This window comes from Geotrypetes seraphini, chromosome 4 (assembly GCF_902459505.1).
Source record: "Geotrypetes seraphini chromosome 4, aGeoSer1.1, whole genome shotgun sequence".
Lineage (NCBI taxonomy): Eukaryota > Metazoa > Chordata > Amphibia > Gymnophiona > Dermophiidae > Geotrypetes > Geotrypetes seraphini.
This window is the reverse complement of record NC_047087.1, coordinates 79,831,527-79,849,480: the sequence shown is the minus strand read 5'-3', so window position 1 is coordinate 79,849,480 and position 17,954 is coordinate 79,831,527. Positions and strand designations below refer to the sequence as shown.

Genomic DNA, 17,954 nt, shown 5'->3' with positions numbered 1-17,954 from the left:
TCTCCTGCATTTCTTCCAGAGTATATATACATTCTCTATGTCTGTTCCCATATGCTTTATGACAAAGACCATTAACCAGTGAGCCTAGGAGTGCTGTATGGTTTTGTCACTACTGTGTTTCATCTGCTTCTGTCTTCCCTGTTCCTTGTACCATCTTTTGTGAAGCTTGCCTTTGGCACAAAGCTAGCCCCGCCCACTAGTGATACCATTGGTAGTGCAGAGGTGAAGAATGGGAGCTGCATGCCAGAGATGCCATGCATCAGAGGAAGCATGGTGATGCAGTCACATCAATGAAGGAGCGTGACTATGGAGCTCCTTAGGTCACTCCTTTGGGTGAGAATTTGAATGAGACTTTCAGACCTTTCTTTGCTAAGTGTTTGTAATGTGTAAGATCCCAGTAATTGTTGGGCAGGTTCAGTATGGCCCACTGTCAGCTCACCCAAACACAAGAGGTATTGGATGTGACAGGACTTTAGTGTCTATTCAGCTGAACCAGTTGCAGACTTTTTCTGCATTTGGTATTTTGAGGATAGAATTGCTGAATACTTGTTTCAATGTTAATTCATAGTTTACTCAGAGATAATAGTCTTGATGTTTTAGATATTACAGCATTTTGATTAGAGGAGTCAGATATTTTATTAGTAAAACGGAGTTATCCACAGGGATTTGGGTAGGGGTGGGCAAGTTGAGGATTGAAAAGAGGGGGGTGGAGTATTATTGTTATTTTGTGAAAATCTCATATTTCAGTTAATTTGTCAAGGAAAACTTGATGTAATTGAGGTTTTAGTGATGGGTAATTGCACATTAAAAGTGTATTTGGTTTATTGTCTACCAGGTGCTTTGTCTGATGATTGTTCAAATGTCTTAAATGTTTAAATTTTCTTACAAGTAGATATGTCTACATTGGTAATCATGGGGATTTTAATTTGCCAAAATTACCAGGAATTGCTTTTCTCACATGTTTATGTATGCACTTGTTTTTAAAAAAATTTACAGCAACTGATTGATCTGCCAACATATAAGGCAGGACATGTTCTTGACCTGGTGCTTGTCCCAGCGGGGTTTGCTGCTTCGACAGATGTTCAGGTAGTTTCACAGGTGTGGATGGACAATTCATTGTTGGTTTTTAACACTGATGTGGATGATTATAAGTCAACAAAGGGGGAGTATAAAGAGAAAAATCATAGCAAGGGTGCCAGTTAATGTATTGTGGCATGAGTAGGAGCCTTTATTAAAAGACATGGATGTTTTAAATGCAGAGCAAGCAGTTGGTCATTGGTTGTCCACATTGAGGCAGGCATTGGACATTGTAGCACCAGAGGAAGAGAAATGTATGTGGTGTGTGGATGTTGTGAGTCCATGGTTTAGTGTAGGCCGAATGCAATTGTGGCGTGAGTTGACAGCACGTGAACGAGAGTAGTGAAAAACAAGAGATGTGGATATTAAGGAATCATATTTGATAATGCTATTCTCTGTTAATGCTTTCCTGTTCTGTAAATGATTTTATGGGATCTTGTGTTTCCATCTTGTAGGATGAATTTAAAAGAATATTTTAATAATGATACCGTTAATGTCTTCTTGTGTTTATCTTGTTGAAACATGTTTAGCATTTCTTAAATATGTATGCATGTAATTTTGTAAACCACATAGTTATAATGCGGTATATAAATTTTTAAATAAATAAATAAAAATAAATCTTACTGAATATAAAGAAATGATTGTTAGAGAAAGGGGTGAGTATTATCAAAAGAAATTGAAATATTCACTAAATATACTGAGGGAATTGTTCTCTTTGGTGAGGAATTTGACACAGGAAAAGGGTAAGGAGAATTTCTTTCTGCTTTTACAGTCCAGACCCTGGGGGGAGCATGTTTAACCTTTTTGTAGGTTGGGCTTGCCTGGGTTTTCCACTGGGCTTTCAGTGCTCAAGGGGTCCTCAGACTCCAATGTAACATGGAAGTAACAGAAACCAAGTCCACTCCCTCCCTAGGGGGAAAACAAAAGAGGGGGGTTGGAGGGGGCTTTCTAGGGGTTCATGGGAATGGGGGGGGGGTTTGATATAAAAGACATATGATTTGGTACTGTTATATATTGTTCTAGCGGATTTCCCACTTGTTTTTTGGTGTATTTTGTGCTTTAATGTTTTGCTATGAATTCACATTGTTTCTGTCAATAAAAAATTGGGTATATTTGCTTTTAGTGATAATGTTTATTATATATTAACTTTGTAACTTTTGATTTTCTTCTTGTATTTGAATTTTTTTTTTACTATTTTGTTTGTATTTAAAATGTAATAAATATGATTTACATTTTAAAAAATTGTTTAATCATACATCAGATGAATTTAGTGTATTGTTTGAATGTAAGCTGAGGAACATTCTTGATGCCATCCCACTGGTAGATGAGGTTGAAGGGTTTCAGTTGGATAATGTAACAACCTGAGAAGAGTTTAGTGTGGTACATCAGAAACAAATTAGTTCAATTTTGCAATCATATGTTCACCCATTTTGTTGAGAACTATGGCTACAATGGCTCTGACTGTTATAACAAGTTTAGGAAATTAGATGTTTAGTCAGGGGGTACTTCCAAAGCTATTGAAGATTGTGACTGTTCAACCAGTCATTAAAGATTCTAGATTAGGCTTTAATCAAATTTCTAATTTTCAGTCAATATCTGTTTTACCTACTCTATCAAAAATTGTTGAAAAAGTAGTTTTATTACCAGCTATACAAACATTTGTAGCAGTGTAATGTATTGTATGTGAACCAATATGGTTTCCGTAAGGCTCACAGAATCATATGCAACATCTCCCACTCTCTCACTGTCTATCATATCTCTCTCTCTCTCATTCCCTTCCTTTATGCAAAGTGGGGAAAGAGAGAGAGAGAGAGAGGATGGATCCAGAGTACATCTCTCCCACTCCCTCTACTGCCACACTCAACATTTCTCCCTCTCTTATCCCCAGGACTGTGTGCAGCATCTTTCGCCTCTGCCCACCAGCCCCATGCCCAACAGTTCTCCTTCTATCAACCCTCTCCAGCTCCATGCCATATCTCTTCCTCCATCTCCTCTACTACCATGTACAACATTCATCCCTTTTGCATCCTTTTCCATCTGACCCACTGTTCTCTCTCCACAACCACATCTATTTTCCCTCTCATCTCTTTCTACCTCACTCCTCTCCTATCATCACGTCTAAGAATTATCTCCCTCCCTATGCCCAACAAGTCTCCTCTTTCTTCCTTTCACCATGTACACCATCTCTTTCCCTCTCACTCACATCCATGCTCAACAATTCTCCCTTTCTATTCCCTCCCCTACCTCAGCATCTCTTTCCCCCTCCCTCCATCATTCCATCCTATGTCCCAAGTTCATGCCCCCTCCCTCCCCTATGTCCCAGGTTAGTGTCCACTCCTTCCTTACAGCCTTTGTCCCAAGTTTGTGCCCTCTTTCCCTTCTATGTCCCAAAAAGTTCCCTCTTCAATCTGTGTCCCAAATTCATGCCCCTCCCTCCTTCCTTTCTTTATCCCAAGTTTGTGTTCCCTTCCTTCCTTTCTTCTGTATCTCAATGCTCCCCTCCCTCCCATGTCCCAATGCACCCCTCTCCCTCCTGTGACCCAATGTGCCTCTCTCTCCCTTCCTTCTATGCCCCAAGTTCATACCCTCTTCCACGAATGTGTATCTGTTTCCTGGCTGGCTCTAAAACAGGGTAGGGAACTCCAGTCCTTGAGAGCCGTATTCCAGTCGGGTTTTCAGGATTTCCCCAATGAATATGCATTGAAAGCACTGCATGCAAATAGATCTCATGCATATTCATTGGGGAAATCCTGAAAACTCGACTTGAATATGGCTCTCGAGGACCGGAGTTCCCTACCCCTGCTCTAAAATATCCAAGTAGGTCTCTTCCACCTTCTTTACAGCTGCATTTCTTTTTTCACAAAGCCACAGGCAGCAGCAGAATATAGCCAGAAGTCCTGGTATGCGGCCATGCAGCTTAGAGGGAACGTTGCTTTATACCAGTGGTTCCCAAACCTGTCCTGGGGGACCCCCACCCAGTCAGGTTTTCAAGATATCCCTAATGAATATGCATGAGAGAGATTTGCATACCTGTCACTTCCATTATATGCAAATCTCTCTCATGCATATTCATTAGGGATATCTTGAAAACCTGACTGGCTGGGGGTCCCCCAGGACAGGTTTGGGAACCACTGCTTTATACCGTCTCACTTTTTATCTAAACATCTTTTTATCTCTACAATTACTATTAATTATTTCTATAGTGCTACCAGACATACACAGCACTGTAAAGAGTCACAAAAAAGACAGTCCCTACTTGAAAGAGCTTACAATCTAAACAGACAAGACAGACAAACATGATCTCCTTCTCTCATCCCCTAGCTTTCACATTTGTCATCCTCCTATTCCCTTTTATCTGCTTCCCATTACCACATTTCCACTCCTGTATACTCATTATTCTGCTCACTCACCTCCTTGACCACTCTCACATGGGTCCATCATTTCTAGCATCTCCCCTCCTTGTTGCTTATTCCTCCCTTGTAACCCAGCATTTCCTTCCTCTCTTTCTTTCTTTCTCCCTCCAACAAGTCCAACATCTCTCCTTTCTGCCCTACCACTCCCTCCTCTCAAGACTGACATCTTTCATCCCTTCAAGCCCCCAGTCCATATCCCCTCCATCTCTCCTCTGGTCTCCCCGAGTTTTCCAACTCTCCCTCCCCCTTCTGCCCCCTCCCGAGTATCTCTGTCCCTTCCCCATCTTGCCCTCTCTACCAAATCTCTCTCTCCCTCAGACTTTATTGTTTTTTGAAAATTTGCAGGGAGATTTCAAAAATGCAGAGATTGCAAGGAAGCTGGAAGAGTTCTGTCAGAAAATGTGGGATAGAATTCCAAAAACAAAAATAGAAATATTCTGCTGTTCCTGAATGTAACTTACCTTGATCTATTACCGAAAAGGTGTGAACTAAATTCAAATTCCCTTCACCCTCTTAGTTAGTAACATGACAAATCTGGAAACTGTTATTTCTGCCAAAGGAAATATTAACATGTACTTAAAAAAATAAGGAAAAGAAAAACCATAAGCAGATACAAAAAAAAAAAAAAGTATAAATATATATATAAGAACAACAAGGGGTTGATGGTGATTTAAGAAAACATGAGAGGCTCCTTCCAGTATAAGCTTCCAAGCTTATTTACAGTTTGATATACCGACCATCAAACAAATATCTGGACGGTTTACAATTGTTAAAATTGGAGTTTAAAAAAAGAGTAATAATAATAATGAATTTTTTTAAAAAAAGTAAAACAGGGCAACATAAAGACCGAACAAAGACAAAGATACGGACAAAGTTGGTACAATAGGCACTTGGGGAGGGGAAGATTCAAAATGACATCGAAGTCAAAATGAAAATAAAAGGAAGGTAAGAAGGGGAAGGGAGAGAACAAATAGGGGAAGGGGTTAAACTTCAGCATTTTGAAGAATATATCTCTATAGCAATAATAATCTTTAGTTTGCTACTAGTATTTTATAAAACACTAGTCTTTAAGCCCGTTACATTAACGGGTGCTAAGATAGATGTGTGTGTCTTTCTTTCTCTCTCTCCTTGGCCGCTGTCTATCTGTCTTTATTTCTTTCTGTCTCTAATTCACAAGATTTTTATTTACTTATTTTTGTGTGTATGTGTGACCTTGTTCCAAGCCCCCTTTTAACTCTTTCCTCACTGCATCTGTTAGCTTCCTCACGCCCCAGTTAGGAAAAACAGGCTGAGAATCAGGAAGTCAAGGTTCCCAAATCTCATTTTGTTTCTGCTACATGAGCTGGAAGGTTCCTACTGTAGGTGCCAGCATTAAAACCAAATCCCATACTGAGTTGCCTGTCCATCAATATTTAATGGCACTGAGCTGGGTAGTGCTGCTTAATATCATCTCTGACTACCCTGGAACATTCTGGGCAGTATCAGGGCAGTTTGGGAGCAGAGTGGGGGAAAGAGCTGGCATTTATAAAGGCATGGACCACATTAAGTGCCTATGCCTGCCAGTGATGTAGCGAGGGTGAGTGGCGCCCCTCCCCTGCCCTCTTTTCTGCCCCGCTCCTTCCCGACCCCCTGCCATGTGCACATTCCCCTTCCCTTCCCCTGTACCCTTTTATATTTTCTAGGCATGAGCAACAGCATAAACTTGCTGCCCGTGTCATGTTGACTATCTCTCCGACGTCACTTCCTAGGCGTGGGCCGAGAAGTGACATCAGAGAGAAATAACATTAATGTGGGCAGCAAGTTAGTAATGCTGCTCACCTGTACCCCTTACAAAGACTGCACCCGGGCGGACCACCTGTCCCGCACTCCCACTGATGCCTGCATAGCTAAATGACCAGATAGGACTGATATGTATAATTGAAATTATTAAATTAAAAACAAACAAACCTTTGCTACTCATTGAAACAAAGCAAAAAAAAATTATATGTTAAAAAAAAAAAAAATCTATCCATATATATACATGTATGTACAGTAACCGGGGAGTATACTACCCTGCATTGTCAAAAAAGAAGCAAGTACCTATCTTTATTGAAACACTAGCTTCTTTTTGCCATTGCGAGGCAGTATATGCAAACTCCACTTGGGAAAATTCACCATCACTGATCATTAAAAAACTGCACAATCAATGCACTTTACTGAATATCGACAAAATCGTAAGTGTGTGTGTGTCTCTGTGTGGAGGGAATACCTGTGTATATGGGGGTGTGGCTGTAAGTGTGCAGTTTGGGCCATATTCTATAAATGGTGTCCCGATTGTAGGCGGTGCTAGGCGTCCTATCGCTATCTAACCAGCCAATCAGGATGCATGTTTTCAAAAAAAATAAAAAAAATAATAACCCCGAGGCAGGCTGCCTACACTGTAGGCATCTATCACAGTTGAGGAAGATGCATAGGGATGCTTAAGTTTTGACCAGAGTTAGCCTTAGGTGAGCTTAAGCAGCCCTAGGCATCTCCCTAAGGCCACAATAGGCACCTGAAATGTAGGCCATTGAAATGCTGGCCTACATTTAAATTAGACATGGCCACTAAACTGATCACAGCAAATAAATATTCCTGTTGGAATCAGCTGAGCAGCCACAGCAGGGAACCTCCAAACCCTACCGCAAGTTGGCTGTCAGGAGGGATGCCCACTCCCTCCCACTGTTACCCCTGAACCCCCAACACTGTCCATGGCAGGAGGGATGCTCACTTAAGAACATAAGAACATAAGAACATAAGTAGTCGCCTCCGCCAGGGCAGACCAGAGGTCCATCCCGCCCAGCGGTCCGCTCACGCGGCGGCCCATCAGGCATATTGCCTGAGCAGCAGTCCCTAACTAATTTTATACCTACCTCTACATTTATCTCTAAACCTTCCACTGCTCTTATCTGTACCCCTCAATCCCTTTGTCCTCCAGGAACCTATCCAGGTCTTCCTTGAAACCCTGTACTGTGCTATTTCCTATCACGGCTTCCGGAAGGGTGTTCCATGTGTCCACCACCCTCTGTGTGAAAAAAAATTTCCTTGCGTTTGTTCTAAACCTGTCCCCCTTCAATTTCATCGAGTGGCCCCTTGTTTTTGTGGTTTCTTTCAAATTGAAAAATCTGTCCTTGTCAACCTTTTCGATGCCCCTCAGGATCTTGAAGGTCTCTATCATGTCTCCTCTGAGTCTCCGCTTCTCCAGGGAGAACAGCCCCAGCCTTTTCAGTCTGTCAGTGTATGTAAGGTTTTCCATACCCTTAATCAGTTTAGTTGCTCTTCTCTGGACTCCCTCAAGCATTGCCATGTCCTTTTTGAGGTACGGTGACCAGTACTGTACACAGTATTCCAGATGGGGGCGCACCATAGCCCGGTACAGTGGCAGGATGACTTCCTTCGTTCTGGTCGAGATACCCTTCTTAATGATACCTAACATTTGGTTTGCTTTCCTCGAGGCTGTGGCGCACTGTGCCGACGCCTTCAATGTCGTGTCTACCATCACTCCCAGGTCTCTTTCCAGCTTACTGACCCCTAGCATTGTTCCCCCCATTTTGTAAGTGAACATCGGGTTCCTTCTCCCTACATGCATGACCTTGCACTTCCCCACGTTGAAGCTCATTTGCCACTTTTTTGCCCATTCTTCCAGTGTCGTAAGATCCCTTTGGAGATCCTCGCAATCTACCGTGGTTTCAACCCTGCTGAATAGTTTGGTATCATCAGCGAATTTGATGACCTCACATTTTGTTCCCGCCTCCAGGTCGTCGATGAATATGTTAAACAGGAGCGGTCCCAGCACCGACCCTTGAGGAACCCCGCTCGTGACCCCTTGCCAGTCCGAGTAGTGGCCCTTTACACCAACCCTCTGCTTCCTCTCCGACAGCCAGTTTTTAATCCATCGGTGGACCTCCCCTCGCACCCCATGATTCCATAGTTTCCTGAGCAATCGCTCATGTGGTACCTTATCGAAGGCTTTCTGAAAGTCTAGGTAAATTATGTCTATGGGTTCACCTTTGTCCACCTGGCTATTTACCCTCTCAAAGAAGTATAACAAATTTGTGAGGCACGACCTACCCTTGCAGAACCCATGCTGGCTCGACCTTAGCTGTCCATTTTTTTCGATATGATCACAGATGCCGTCCTTAATCAGTGCCTCCATCATCTTTCCCGGGACCGATGTGAGGCTCACCGGCCTGTAGTTTCCCGGGTCGCCCCTTGAACCCTTCTTGAAGATGGGCGTGACATTAGCTATTTTCCAGTCCTCCGGGATCTCTCCAGTTTTTAGGGATAGGTTGCATATTTGCTGAAGTGTCTCTGCTATTTCATTCCTTAATTCCTTGAGCACCCTTGGGTGGATGCTGTCTGGACCTGGCGACTTGTCGCTCTTTAGCTTGTCTATCTGCCTGAGGACATCCTCCTGGCTCACCTCTAGTTGGATCAGCTTGCTATCTTGATCTCCATTTTCTATTTCCTCTGGTTCCGGGATGTTGGATGTGTCCTCCCTCGTGAAGACTGATGTAAAGAAGTCGTTTAACTTGTCAGCTATTTCTTTTTCCTCCCTCACTACTCCCTTTCTATCCCCGTCATCCAAGGGCCCCACTTCCTCCCTCGCTGGTTGCTTTCCCTTTACGTACCTGAAGAATGATTTGAAATTTTTTGTCCCTCCTGTCACAAACTGCGAATCAATCCCCGGCAGGAGGGATATCCACTCTCTTCTGTGTCGATGCTGGGTTAGACCACTGGTCCATCGTACCCAGCAGTCCGCTCACGCGGTGGCCCTTAGGTCAAAGACCAGTGCCCTAACTGCGACTAGCCTTACCTGTGTATGTTCTGGTTTAGCAGAAACTTGTCTAACTTTGCCTTGAATCCTTGGAGGGTGATTTCCTCTATAACAGCCTCTGGAAGAGCCTTCCAGTTTTCTATCACTCTCTGGGTGAAGAAGAACTTCCTTATGTTTATACGGAATCTATTCCCTTTTAATTTTATAGAGTGCCCTCTCATTCTCTCTATCTCGGAGAGGGTGAACAACCTGTCTTTATCTACTAAGTCTATTCCCTTCATTATCTTGAATGTTTTCATTATGTTCCCTCTCATTCTCCTCTTTTCAAGGGAGAAGAGGCCCAGTTTCTCTAATCTCTCACTGTACGTCAATTCCTCCAGCCCCTTAACCATTTTAGTCCCTCTTCTCTGGACCCTTTTGAGTAGTACTATATCCTTTTTCATGTACGGTGACCAGTGTAGGATGCAGTATTCCAGGTGAGGGCGTACTATGGCCTGATATAACGGTATCATAATCTTCTCCGATCTGTTTGTGATTCCCCTCCTTAATCATTCCTAGTATTCTGTTCGCCCTTTTCACTACTGCTGTGCATTGCGTGTACGGCTTCATTGGCTTGTCTACAAGTACTCCCAAGTCTCTTCCAGTTGCCTCAGAGGAGAAGCTTCCGCCCACACACACGCGGCTGCAAGGTGGCACAGGTAGGCTTCGCCAGCATCAGTTTATTTTCTAAAGCGCCGCGAAGGTAAGGGAGAAGGAGGGAGGGAGATAGATTTTGCCAGAGGTAGGGAAGGGGCCGCGAACGATTGGTGACCATGTGCCTTCTCTGCCTTAACTGCGGGGACAAGGCCATTCACTACTCCACGTGGCGGTGGATGGCCTTGTCCCCGTGCCTTCAGTGAGCACTTCCCCCCTCCCCTCCATTGTTTCAGCTAGCTGTGGGTAACTACTACCGGGTCATTGTCTACTAACAATGGTCACTAAACCTTTTTTCATATCTTTTATACCTTGGTCACAGTATTCCATATCATATGTTTAAATGCATATTTTCTATTATTATTAGTCATACTTGCTCAACTACTTTAAATACCAAAGAACTACTAATGTCCTTTGATGCAGGCTTACTGAATACCATTTCTCACAGAAGGAAATTTTAATTTACATATTTACCCTTATCTTAATGCCATGACATTTATGTTTTTCCTGCCATGCCACATCAAAGGCATGACACATTAGATCACTTGTACTTTAGACAAATTAACGTCTTGGATAGTTTGACTCCTAGCTGAAATGTAGCATTGGACTAATTGCCATTAGGCCAATTTTCTCTTAGACATATTGTACCAAACTCAGTAAATTGTGTGTCTCTTGGCATACATGCATTATGGACTTCTTCCCTGCATTAACTCAAATCCTTTGTTATTTGCTTCCATACTTGTTGTGTACATTATGTTGAGATCTGCTTACGGGGGAATTCATCAATGGGCGCTATTCAGTTTAGCATGCACTAAACGCTAAAGATGCCTATTATATTCTTATGGGTGTTTTTTTTGTGTTTAGCGCATGCTAATCATTAGTGTGCACTAACACGGTTAGCACACACGAACGAGATAGCACCCACCAATAAAGCCTCCCCCATTAGGGCTCCTTTTACTAAGGTTCGCTAGCGGTTTTAGCGCATGCACAAGATTAGCGCATGCTATAGCACGCGCTAGCTGAAAAATTACCACCTGCTTAAAAGGAGGAGGTAGCGGCCAGCGCGCACGGCAATTTAGTGCACGCTAGCCCTTAGTGTCTTAAGCAGAATACAAATATTAAGATAAATAAATACATAAATAAATAAATCAGTTTCTTTCCCTTGTCCCTGCCCCTCACCCCACCCAGCATTCTCATTCTCCCTTTCTCTTCCAATCCCCTTCCTCTCTGCTTCTCACCAGAGCTGCCAAGCTGCCCAGTTCCAGGAGGGAAACATTTTGGCCAGTCCTGGTTTAAAACTTTCATTCTGTTCTATCCATTAAAATCAGAACTACAGGTCTCATAATGCAACGGGATGAGTTGTCAGAAATCTAGGGTAGGCTTAAAATATCTATCCTGAAACTGGGTAACTTTGAAGCTATACAGAGCGAGAAAGAGAGAGAGAGAGCATAGGAAATTGGGACATGTGCATCAGACACTCACATACCCACCATTCCACAATTACATTTCTTTTCCCTATCATTTCCAGTCCAACCCAAGTTTCCAGGTTTATTAAAATCTTGCTATCCCACATTATGTTAAAACCTCCTAAGCGGCTTACTGTAAAAAAAAACAACAACAAAAAAAACCTTCTCACTCTTAACCCACTGAACTCAATTCCCTCTCCTCACTGTCATCTCTCTTCATTCTTTCCCTTTCCCTTCACCCTTACCCTCTGTCCATTTGCATCCTTTTCATTCTATCCCCCCTCCCTGTTTTCATTCCTCTCACCTTCCTTCAAGTTCCCCAGTGACAGAGGGATATATCAAGCCTGCTGGGACCACAGTGAAGATCAGCAGATCCTGCTTGTGGAGACCCTACCTTCTATTGACAAGCACTAAGGCAATGGCAGATTATTTTGTTGATGGGAAATAGAGACCCATTGGCAGCTGTTGCTATTCTGTACCACCTCTGTGACCTTTGTCCCTTGCTTTTCTGGTGGGGATAGGGTCACCGCTGACAAGCTATGGCTATCTTCACTGCAGACATGGCTTGGATTAATTCTTCTGCTGGTGAATCTTAGGGTTCCTACATCAATGCTTTTGATCTTTGTTATGATGCAGCTTTCCTTTGTTATGATGCAGCTTTTATCAACGGGGCATGGGGTCCTTACCAGCAGATGTTCCTCCTTTTCACTGATGCCACAATCTTTCTTCTTCTGCTACTGAGGCTTGAAATCCCTGCCAAGAAGTGCAGTGACTCTTTGCTTCTACATGGCCTTTCTCCTTTCTTATGCCAGCTGCACTTGAGGTTCCTGCCAGCTTTCTCTTTTCTTCTCAGCTGGCCATTACAGAATAGACAAAATAGAAATGATTAGCAATTATCTGCAAAAGTTTGAGGAATGGTCAAAAGTTTGGAAGAAAAGTTTTAACATGTCATGAATTTCAGGTACAGAAATCTGAAATCAGCACTTGATGGGGGTTGAGATCATAATATACAAGAGATGTTAGGAATGATTATGCATGATGATCTGAAGGGAGAAAACAGCATGAAAAGGCATTGGCAAGAAAAGAACAATACAAAGGGAGTACAGATAATAATTGTGATTCAGTAAAAGTCAATAGTGAGACCTCATCTAGAGTACTGTGTCCAGTATTGAAAGTTATATCTCCAACATATCAGCAACAGAGTAGTTGCAGTCCAGAGACCATGTAACTATTAACCTTCATCTTATATACACTTTCAATTCTAGCCAAAATGCAAGGAAAAGACTGTTCCAGTAAAGGCCCTATGTACCAGAAAAGATCATTGTGTAGGAAGAGCACAATGGAAGGAAGAGAGCCAAGACATGAATTGAATTCAATGGACTTTATTCAAAAATTATTTTTTGACATTTTTGTATATAAGAAAATCTGAGGCCCAGACTGACTCTCTCACATAAAAAAATATGTTCAGAACTAAATATGAAAGTCAAGGTCTACCAGCTGCAAAATCATTTCAGGAGAAAATCAGCATAAATTTTCTCTTCACAAGAGAAGGTGCCCAGATTGCAGTGATTTACTAGTTTTTCATATTTCCAGTTATAAAGCTACAGAATTGCACAGTGACACATCTCTCTATGTATTATTATTGGGGTAAAATGAGGTTTGGCAAAATCATGAAATACAGTGCTTAGGTGCTAAATGAAGTGTCCTTCAAATAACCTCATTGTTCCGTTCCCTTTGCTATCATATATATATAGTTCCATTTTAGATAAGCCGTGGCTCTGGGAATATAGACATTTTGGGAAAAAACATGCAAATGTGACATATATTAGAATATCAGATTTGTACCTATAAGCATATAGTAGAAATGATGTAATTTTGACTCCTGTTCAAGATATCTAAAAAGCATTAAAAATGTATAGGAGATAATCATTGATCTGAAAATATGCCTCCATGGTAAATGTGGAATGTTCTAAAAGGGTGACTACAACACAGAAACCGGCTAGATTCAGCTGTTTGGTTTCCTGAAGCAGAAGCATGAAATGTGTTCACGTTGGAACCAAGAAACTAAGCTTTAAGTTAAGGAATTTTGAATCTTTTTGAATTATTTACACCGATTTGGTATTGATTTGGCACAAATTTGGCACTAATTTATGCTTAAAAGTATAGAAGATCTAACAATGATTGGGTGGTGAGGTGGCACGAGGGTTTTCCTTCCAAAAAAAACCCCTCCATGTCTCTGAGCTGATCTTTACATATGTATAGCATTCATTGAATAACAATTTAAGAAAAATTGAGGGTAGTGTTAATTGATAATACAAGAAATGGATGCCAGCATTTACACCAAGCTTCAGCTAACATAAATACATTTTATTCAGCTCATGTGTGTGAAATCTAAGCATAAAAGGGGCTATTGAAAAGTTCTCAACCAGCCAATAAAATCGAGGCAGTCTCCATCGAGATCTATACACTGCGATAGCATTTTAGCGTGCGCAGAATTTTAGCGTGCACTAAACCTGTGCTACGCAGCTAGAACTAACGCTAGCTCAATGCTGGCGTTAGCATCTAGCGTGCGGGGCAATTTAGCACGCGTTAAGCGTGCCCTAAAACAGCTATTGCAGCTTTGTAAAAGGAACCCTTAGTCCAGCGATTTTCCACTTTTTTTGTTCTATATTTTTCCGAAGACTGCCCCAATTTTGTTGGTTGGGCTGAGAACTTTTCAGTGGCCTTTCGTATGTCATTTGATTGTATGGAAACTATATTCTTGATCATGTTAAAACTTTGATACACATAATGTAACAATCTAAACAAATTTATGATCAGCAGTCAGTTGTGTAATATATTAATCATACAGCTGGGCATTCCTAAGCAGGAAACATTGCGGGATTTATAATGCCCTTAAATATTTTTTTTTTTTAATAATCAGGTTCAAACATACTCCACTACTTTATTCCTATCAGCACTGATTATTCATTATACACCTACTCACACTCTTCGCTCTCTAATGGACAACAGAATCGTCATTCCTCATCCTTCTAAAGTGAAACGGGAATCCATGAGACGTTCAGCTTTTTTTCGCCATTGCTCCAGCTCTTTGGAATTCATTCCCTCAATATCTGCTATTAGAACAACCATTTCCCCTTTTTCACGCTGCATTAAAAACGTACCTATTTGAACTGGCCTCGCTTTACTGATTTGTGAGTGATGGGGACATATGAGAGAGCATTCTTGGAATGCCAGGGTATGATGGTTGTTTCCATGAGCGATTGATACTGTCCTTTTACAAATGAAGCTCTGCTTTTTATTTTCTTTCATAAACTGTTTTATTGTACATCACCTTGACTTGTACTGCAAAAAAAGCAGTATATTAAATTTTAATAAATGATAAACTGCTCAAGGTTTCCTATTTTATCCTTCTTGACCATGCAAGTCTTCTTATTTTAGCTAAAACAACATAAAACTATTGAATATTATACTCATTTTCTACAATAATCCCTCTGTTCATGAAACTGAAAATGGATCATTAAAGTTGACATGTGCATTTGGGATACATGTTTTGACCCATTCACTGAAGGAGCAACAGTACAAATTTTTGGAGGATTCATTTCAGGATTTATATTGGACAGCTGTTTCAGAGTGCAATTATCTGACCGTGGATTAAGTCTCTAATAAGCTTTCATAACACAATTAAATTTAGAGGCAGCATATTAAATTCTGCATAGACTTTCTATTGAAGGTTATTTACTAGTTGATCTCAGTTATTGTTCTGAACGGAAGTAGCAATGTGCATGTCCAGAGAATACATAATGACCATATTACAGTGTATCGCAAACTGTGTGCCATGGCAAGATTCCGGGTATTTTACAAGACACCATTGATGAGGAGAGGCATCATCGCCGGCTGACTGCTTACAGGATGTGCCTCTCACGGTGAGAGGCACTTCCTGTAGGCTGTCTGCCTGCAACGGCACCTCTCCTCCTCCAGCACCCCCTCACCAGCATAGTAATTGAAGGCTCAGGACTCTGTCTGGAGGCTCTCTGTTCATGCACAGATGTGATGTCATCAAGTTAATGTCAGCACATTTCCAGATGCCCTTCAGCCACGGCTCCGAATTTAGTGTGCTGTGGCTTTAAAAAGTTTACGGGACACTGCCATACAGGACACTATCATTTTATATATAATGGGACACTGCCATATTATATAACTTCCTCTTGGGAAATTGGGATAATCCCTTCTTAATTTAAAAAGCAAAATTTTTGACTATTTATGAAGTAAATTGGAGAGTGAATCATTATTATTGTATCAAATTACCAATGTTACACACAATGTAGAGTTTAACACTGATCTTTCTTGTATTGTACTTTCAGTCACTATTTCTTTGACGTTTCTATTTACTACTATCATTACATCCATGAGACCAACTTTCTACTCATCTTCAGCTATTTATGATTTAACTACTTTTGGAGTCCTTTTAAACTAAACTAAACTAAACTAAACCTTGGGTTTATATACTGCACCATCTCCACGAATGCGGAGCTCGGCACGGTTTACAGGAAGAAGGATGAGAGAGGAACTACAGTGGAGAGATTAAAGAGCTAGGTGTAAAGGGGGAAGGTGAGAAGCCTAAGAGGGGGGAAGTGTTACAGTTTTGAGAATAGCCAGGTTTTTAGGTGTTTGCGGAAGAGTTGGAGGGAGCTTGAGGTTCGGAGAGGGGAGGGGAGGTTATTCCAGATCTCAGTGATTCTAAAGGGGAGGGATGACCCAAATTTGCCTACATGGGAAATACCTTTTATGGAAGGGAAGGATAGTTTAAAAATTTGGGAGGATCTGGAGGAAGTAGGGGTTGGGGAGTTCCAGGATAGAGGGATAACGGCAGGAAGGATGCCATGTAGGATCTTGTAGGCCAGACACGCACATTTGAAGTAGATCCTGGGGATTACTGGGAGCCAATGGAGCTTAGACAGGAGTGGTGAGATGTGATCAAATTTGCTTTTCGCGAAAACAAGCTTAGCTGCGGCATTCTGAATCCGCTGAAGTCTGTGGAGGCTTTTCTTGGTTAGGCTGAGGAAGATAGAATTGCAATAATCCAATCTGGAGAGGATGATGGATTGTACTAGGACTGCAAAGTGTTTTTGGTGAAAATAGGGTCTGACTTTCCTTAGCATGTGAAGGCTGAAGAAGCATTTCTTCACCAGGGATTGGAGATGTTCGTTGAAGGATAGAGAAGAGTCTAAGGTGACACCCAGAACTTTGCTTGAGAACTCGAGCTGCAATGGGGGGCCGGAGGACAATGGGATGGAGGAAGGTAGATGGTCTAATTTTGGGCCGAGCCAAAGGAGTTTTGTTTTGGACTCGTTTAGTTTCATATGCATTGTGAATGCCCAGGATTGGAGGTTCTTTATGCATGAGGATATGTTCGTGGAGAGGTTAGTGAGGTTCGAGTCGGTCTCAAGGAGGACGAGGATGTCATCAGCGTAAGTGTAAAGAGTTTCAAGGGGGGATAGTTGGAGTAGTTTCAGGGAGGACATGTAAATGTTAAAGAGGATTGGGGAGAGGGGTGAGCCTTGTGGGACACCACAAGTCGGGGTCCAGGGGGAGGATGAGGTGCTGCTCATGTTAACCATGTAAGAGCGCAAGAATTTGGAGAACCAATCAAGAACTATGGAGCTAATGCCTATCTCGGAGAGTTGGAAAATTAGAATGTCGTGGTGGACAACGTCAAAAGCTGCGGAGAGGTCAAATTGTAGAAGGACAGCAAACTTGTTACGAGAATGCAGTTGCTGAACCTTAGAGATTAGAGAGGCCAATAGGGATTCAGTGCAGAAGTTGGGTCTGAAGCCATATTGGTAAGGTAAGAGGATGGAGAATCTTTCTAAGTAGGAAGAGAGCTGGGTAGATATGATAGACTCGAGCAGTTTGGTGAGGAGAGGGATATTTGCTATTGGACGGTAGTTGGATGGTATGGAGGGGTCTAGGTCAGCTTTTTTCAGTAAAGGGGTCAATACGATGTGTCCCATTTCAGTGGAGAATAGGCCTGATAATAGGGCAGAATTTATGAGTTTGGTAAGAGATGTGATGGCCTGTGCAGGGATTTTCTCAAATAGGTAGGAGGCACGCTAGTGTATCTTAGCGTGTGCTAAATGCTAACGCATGCTAACACGTCCATTATATCCTATGAACATGTTAGTATGCGTTAGCATTTAGCACGTGCTAATTTTTAGCACGCACTGACACACTAGCGCACCTTAGTAAAAGGACCCCCTAATGCATAATCAGACATGCATAAAATCATGCCAGCTCAAAAGATTCATCGACAAAACCTTCGCCTTCCAGGCGGCCAAGCTGAACCCTTGGCTAGCCCAAATGATGCTAGAGGCCCCGACCTACCTAGACTTCAGAAAACTTCTCAAAACACACCTCTTCCGCGAACAAGACCCTTAGTCCTTACTCCCCGCATACACTCCAACCCCCCCCCACCCCCACCTCCCTCTCCCCCCCTCTTCTGGTTTCCCA

The 17,954-nt window shown here is 42.1% G+C and overlaps 1 long non-coding RNA gene across 1 annotated transcript in view; it reads right to left on the bottom strand.

The window, feature by feature from the left end:
* Positions 1–17,954, bottom strand: part of LOC117358821 — a 116,347-nt gene that overhangs the window by 75,402 nt on the left and 22,991 nt on the right. Inside the window, exon 2 of the long non-coding RNA XR_004539099.1 lies at positions 12,131–12,297. This is a non-coding gene — a long non-coding RNA (uncharacterized LOC117358821). The remainder of the gene's footprint in view (positions 1–12,130; positions 12,298–17,954) is intronic.